This window comes from Pithys albifrons, chromosome Z (assembly GCF_047495875.1).
Source record: "Pithys albifrons albifrons isolate INPA30051 chromosome Z, PitAlb_v1, whole genome shotgun sequence".
Taxonomy (NCBI): Eukaryota; Metazoa; Chordata; class Aves; order Passeriformes; family Thamnophilidae; genus Pithys; species Pithys albifrons.
This window is the reverse complement of record NC_092497.1, coordinates 51,828,518-51,834,787: the sequence shown is the minus strand read 5'-3', so window position 1 is coordinate 51,834,787 and position 6,270 is coordinate 51,828,518.

Here is a 6,270-nt window from a genome sequence, read left to right as displayed (position 1 = left end):
GAGGGACAGAAACCCAGGATAACACCTCAGCATCCTGGGATGGGGTCCAGAGACCTGGGATAAAGACCCAGAATGAGGGGATAAGACACAGGATAAGAGCCCAGAGACTTGGCATAAGGGCCCAGGATCCCAGGATGAGACAATGAGACTCGGGATAAGGGCCAAGCACCCCAGAATGGGGGGCAGAGACCTGGGATAAGGGCCCGGCATCCTGGGATGAGGGGCAGAGACCTGGGGTGGGGACCTGAGACCTGGGATACGGGCTCAGCATCCCAGATTTGGGGTCCAGAGCCCCAGGATGGGGACCCAGAGCCCTGGGATAGTGATCAAGCACCCTGGGATGGGGTGCAGAAACCCAGGATGAGGGTCCAGAGACCTGGGATAAAGGCCGAGGATGGAGGGATGAGACCCTTGGGGTGGGGATCCAGAACACCCAGGATGCAGCTCCTGTCCTGGGATGAGGAAAAACAGAATTTATTTTTTCTTTTTTAAGGAATTGGAGGAGAAAAACCACAGGGATTTTGTAGTGAAAAATGAGAAAAAGTAGGGATTTTAGGCAAAAAATGCAGGAGGAAGTGGGTTTGAGGTTTTGGGGGGGGGATACAATTACTGAAAAATTAGGGGGGTTTCTTTAGTGGGGGAAATAATATTGAGTTCTGGGTTTGGGGTATTTTGTTTTTCAAAAATTAGGGAAAATGGGAATGTTTTTGAAAGAATTTGAGAAAATACAGGGATTTTTTTCCAAAAGTAAGGGGAAAAAACAGTGGAAGCTTTCAGAACATGCAGAAATTACATTTTTTTTCTCCATAAATTGAGGAAAATCTGTATTTTGGCCCAGAATTAAAGAAAACTGTGCCTTGTGTCAGAAGATCCTCCTGGGTTTTTTTTTCTTTTAATTATGTATAACCTTCATGCAGATCCTACCAGAGCTGTTTTTTGGGTGGGGTTTCCCCTTTTTTTATGTTATTTTTCAGGAATTTATTGAATTAGAATCAGTCTGAGGGTGATTAGAGTTTTACTTTGCTTAGGAAGTGGGGGCCTGTATGTTGATATGTGTTAAATATATTTATTTATTATAGATCATACATTATAGAAGTGTATGTAGTGATACATGGAGTTACATATTGTTAAATATTTATATATTCAGTGGCTCTAGACAGCTCAGAGTTTCTGAGGCACAGGATCAGCTCCCACTGCACACAAACAGGTGTTTGGTGACTCTCCTGGTCCACCAGGCTGACCTTTTCCTGGTTTCCCCCCCCTGCAGTGGAGTGGAAGCCAAGCAGCCCAACTCTGCCATCAGGAAATGTGTCAGGGTCCAGCTCATTAAGAACGGCAAGAAAATCACGGCTTTTGTGCCCAACGATGGCTGCCTGAACTTCATCGAGGTAATTCCTGCAGGAAGGAAGGCTGTGGGAAGCTGTTTCTGCAGTGGGGAGAGTCTGTTCTGGTAACTGATTTAGTCTGGGGAGGGGCAGGGTGGGGTGCTGGGCACGGGTTGGGGGTGGAAATGCAACAGGTTTGCCCCCCAGTGTGGTGCTGAGCCCCCTCTTTGGGAGGGGTGTACTGAGCCTTAGTGTGGGGTGCTGCGCCCGTCAGAGTGCTGAGCCCCCAGTGCAGGTCCCGAGCTGCCGTGCAGGGTCCTGAGCCCCCAGATGAGCCCCAGTGCAGGGTGTGCTGAGCCCCCTCCACCTTTGCAGAGGGTGCTGAGCCCACCCCCACCCCCCCAATTTGCAGGGGATGCTGAGCCCCGTGCAGGGGGTGCTGAGCCCCGCCCTGCCCCCCTGACGGTCCCTCCCCTGCAGGAGAACGACGAGGTGCTGGTGGCCGGGTTCGGGCGCAAGGGCCACGCCGTGGGCGACATCCCCGGGGTGCGGTTCAAGGTGGTCAAGGTGGCCAACGTGTCCCTGCTGGCCCTGTACAAGGGCAAGAAGGAGAGACCCAGGTCCTGAACACACGTCCTGACAGGAGTGGCAATAAAGTCCTTGGTCCGAAAGAGTCATGTGGTTCTTACTGAGTTGGGTTCGGGCATAAAACTGCCCATACAAACTGAATTTTTAATCTCTAACCAAAAACCCACCCCTGCTTCTCTGATTCATGAGGAATCCGAACACCCTCTTGAGCAAGCTGGGAGGGAGGAGAAGTTATGGATTTTAAAGCGTAGTTGTGATAAAAATCCTTCCTCACAGTGAAAATGCTCAGGTTGTTTGTCCTCTGATCTTCGTTTGTCCTCTCTGATCTTTGTGATGGATTCCCCTCTGGTTTGCAGGATGTGGGTTATGGCACACACAGTAATTAAGATCAAAGCCCCTCTAATAACAGTGAGTTGGTGACGAGGTTGGGCTCAGCTCATCTTCCTTCTCTCTGCAGTCTCCAGACAACACAAGTTATTCCCCGGCACTGACACAGTCACAGAATTCCAGCATGGTTTGGGTTGGAAGGGACCTCAAAGCTCATCCCATTCCACTCCCTGCCATGGGCAGGGACTCCTCCCACTGTCCCAGGTTGTTCCAGCCCGGCCTGGGACACTCCCAGGGCTGGGGCAGCCACAGCTTCTCTGGGCACCTGTGCCAGGGCCTGCCCACCCTCACAGCCAGGAATTCCTTCCCGATATCCCACCTCACCCTGCCCTGGGAGTGCTGGGAATGTCCCTGGCAGCGGTTCTGGTCTCACAGGCACAGAACTCACCAGGTTTGGATCCTGAAGGAGTCAGTGAACCTTTATCCAACCTCAGCCTGTGCCCTGGGCTGGTGATCACAGTGGGGTTGGATCAAGGGTTGGACTTGATGATCTCAGAGGTCTTTTGTATGAAAATTCAGTACCTTACGCAGAAATGGAGTAACAATCCAAGGGCAGGTTCTTTTTCTGTGCAGCAAAAGAGCTGCCGGTATAAAATTCCTTCTGGGGGGAAACAGGGAGGTGACTTGCAATCCTTAAGCTTCTGAAAGCTTCAAATTCCAGAGAGGAGGAAGATTCCAAGGGAGCACGAGCAGCTCCCTGACGTCGGGCGCTGCCGTGACGTCATGTCGCCACTAGGTGTCGCGACTGGTACAAGGAGGGGAAAAGCCGGAAGGGAAAAGGCTTGGCCTAAAAAAGTTGTGGACTGAACAAAGGGAATCCTCGAAATGGGGATATTCAGCCTGTTCATACCCAAACTGCAGCTCCACGGGGGAAAAGAGCTTTTGGGGTGGGTGAATTCTTGGGACAGTAACAGGGGACAGGAGCAAATTTTGGTCTTTTTGTCCATTTTTAACAAAATTTAACCAAATCTGTGCTCTAGTGCTTCTGCAGAGCTGCTGTTTGGGATGCACAGGCTGAGCTTCCCAGTTGGAACATTTCCTTGGTGCTGGAGGGAGAGACAGCGTGGGCAGCAGGGCAGGACAGAGGGATTCTGCCCCCCAGGTGAGCCCCACCTGCAAAGCTGCTCCAGCCCTGGGGACAGGAAGGACATGGAGCTGCTGGAGAGTCCAGAGGAGGCACCAGGATGGTCAGAGGATGGAGCAGCTCCGCTGGGAGGAAAGGCTGGGAGAGCTGGGATTGTTCAGCCTGGAGAAGAGAAGCTTTGGGGTGACCTCATTGTGGCTTTCCAGGACCTGAAGGGGCTGCAATGAACATGGAGAGATGATTAAAAGGCATGGAGGGGCAGGACACAGGGAATGGCTTCCCACTGCCAGAGGGCAGGGTGAGGTGGGATATCGGGAAGGAATTCCTGGCTGTGAGGGTGGGCAGGCCCTGGCATAGGTGCCCAGAGAAGCTGTGGCTGCCCCAGCCCTGGGAGTGTCCCAGGCCGGGCTGGAACAACCTGGGACAGTGGGAGGAGTCCCTGCCCATGGCAGGGAGTGGAATGGGATGAGCTTTGAGGTCCCTTCCAACCCAAACCATGCTGGGATTCTGTGACTGTGTCAGTGCCGGGGAATAACTTGTGTTGTCTGGAGACTGCAGAGAGAAGGAAGATGAGCTGAGCCCAACCTCGTCACCAACTCACTGTTATTAGAGGGGCTTTGATCTTAATTACTGTGTGTGCCATAACCCACATCCTGCAAACCAGAGGGGAATCCATCACAAAGATCAGAGAGACAAACAACCCATCCAGTTGGCATAGCTGTCCATGCTTCTATTTCAGCACAGCTAATCAATATTTTCTAATACTTAAGCAGTTGGATAATCATCTGACACTACAAATACCTGATTGAAAAATAACATTACTGCAGGAAAAGATGGTGTTTTCCAACATGCTTGAGGAAAAGGGTGTTCTGTAAATCCATTCTCTGTTCAAACACAGCAGCAAAATCCTCTCTCGCCTTAAGCTGAAATTCATCTTCAGGAGGTGACAGCCAGAACAAGCTCTCAAGTGGTGAAGTGAAAGATTCCTCGTGGTGCAGGGTTTTTAAGATTTTAATGAAATCCAGAACATAAAGATAACAGGTGTGACACCTTCATGAGCACTTAATACAGGGTTAGTTTTGCAGCTGTGAGCTTTGGGTAGAGGTTTTTTTTTTTATTCTAAGTGGTAAGAATTTATTGCAATGAAATGCTCTAAACCCACTGAAACACTTCTGAAAGCCCACGTGTTACTAAAGATAGGCACAGATACCCATACACACTGTTCTCTAGAAGAGAATTTTTGAGGAAATAATTGTAACTTCAGCATTCAGAGGGAACAGCAAACGTCCTTCCTTTGTGCTGGAACTCAATTTAATATAATTTAATATAAGCACAGGTATCCAAACAAACTCACAGAACCATCACCAGAGAAAACGGGGAAAAATAAAATGTTACTGAGAAAGTTATGGTGAAATTCACAGTGCTGCAACAAGATATTGATTACAGGACTGCATTTAGCTGTAATTAACTCGCTCAAGGTTTACTGCATGGAATGTTCCCTTCAGTAAGCACAGCCAGCCCACGTGGAGCTCCTGGCAGGGGGTGGGATTCCTACCTGGTCATGCTGACACAAATGAGGGATTATGTAGGTAGGCAGCAGCTGCATTCCACAGGAAAGCACATTTTTTGGCCTAAGTGAACACATAAAATTAATTCTTCTTGCTGGTTCTTGTAACCAAGGGTTACAGGAGCCTGTTCTCTTGAAAGAAGTCCCCAGAAGCAAAGGTCCTCAATGTGTCTTCCCAGATTAGCCAGGATGAGCAACTGAGCAAACCTACAAAACTCTGGAACGGGAAATTCTGTAAGCAGATAATGCACGTAGGCAAAACCCAATTCAGATGGAAGAACCTTCAGGGGATTTGCTAAATAAAAGCTCAAGATAGTGCCACAATTAAATAAAAAAACTAAAAAAAATCAGAATTTTGGTACATAAAATTTCTGTTAAAAATGTCCTGAGGCATTAAGGCATGATTGGTAAATTGGGTGCCTACCTCCCACTTTGGCCATTAAAAAGGAGATACCCAAACAGGATTATATCTCTCCTTGATTCCAAATATTTACCTTATCCTGTATTTGTTCCTCTATAAGCTCAGTGTATTTGGAACTGAGCTGGACTTTGGTTTTCCAGGCAAATTTCAGGGAAACACAGACACTGATGATGACACTGCTCTGTCTGCCTCGTTGGTTTTGGTGTTCAGAATCGTTGAGAATGGGCATTGAGACTTTCTCCATGTAAAAGAAGAAATTTTTATTTCCCTCAACACACAAACTCCACTTTTTGAAGTCTGGCTGCTCCCACTCCTCTGTTCCAGGGCATCAAAAATGAAGATCACAGAGCAGGGGTGAACATTTAACAATTCTTAAACCTCCTATTATCTGGTTTCTGCTGGTTTTCCCTCCTATCCAAGTCTCACTTAAATTTAAAAACTGACTGAGGATGGAATTACCAAGGGTATGTTAATAAAAGTCTTAAAAAAGCAGCATAGCTGCTGGCTGCATTTTGTAAGTATTTCATGGGAAAATGGCTTTTCAGGTTGTTATGATCTGGAGATAAAAGATGTGCTTTCATTATTAATTCCAAATGGCTGGCAGAAGAATTCCACACCAGTGGATCTTTAAACAGTTCACCCTGTGTTTCACCCCTACCACTGACTCGTGATGTGGGTTAAAAACACAGAAACCTGGAATCTGAGGCATTGCATGTTCCCAGCTCTGATGTACCACACACTGGGCAGAGTAAAACCTGTGGTGCCATCCCAGGGCTCTTGTTTTACACTACAGATAAAATGGGATGGGGAAGAAGCTGGGATGGGTTGTGTGGAAGTTTCGGGTTAAACAATTTTGCGGAGGATGAAGGGACACCACACAACAAACCATTTTGGTTTA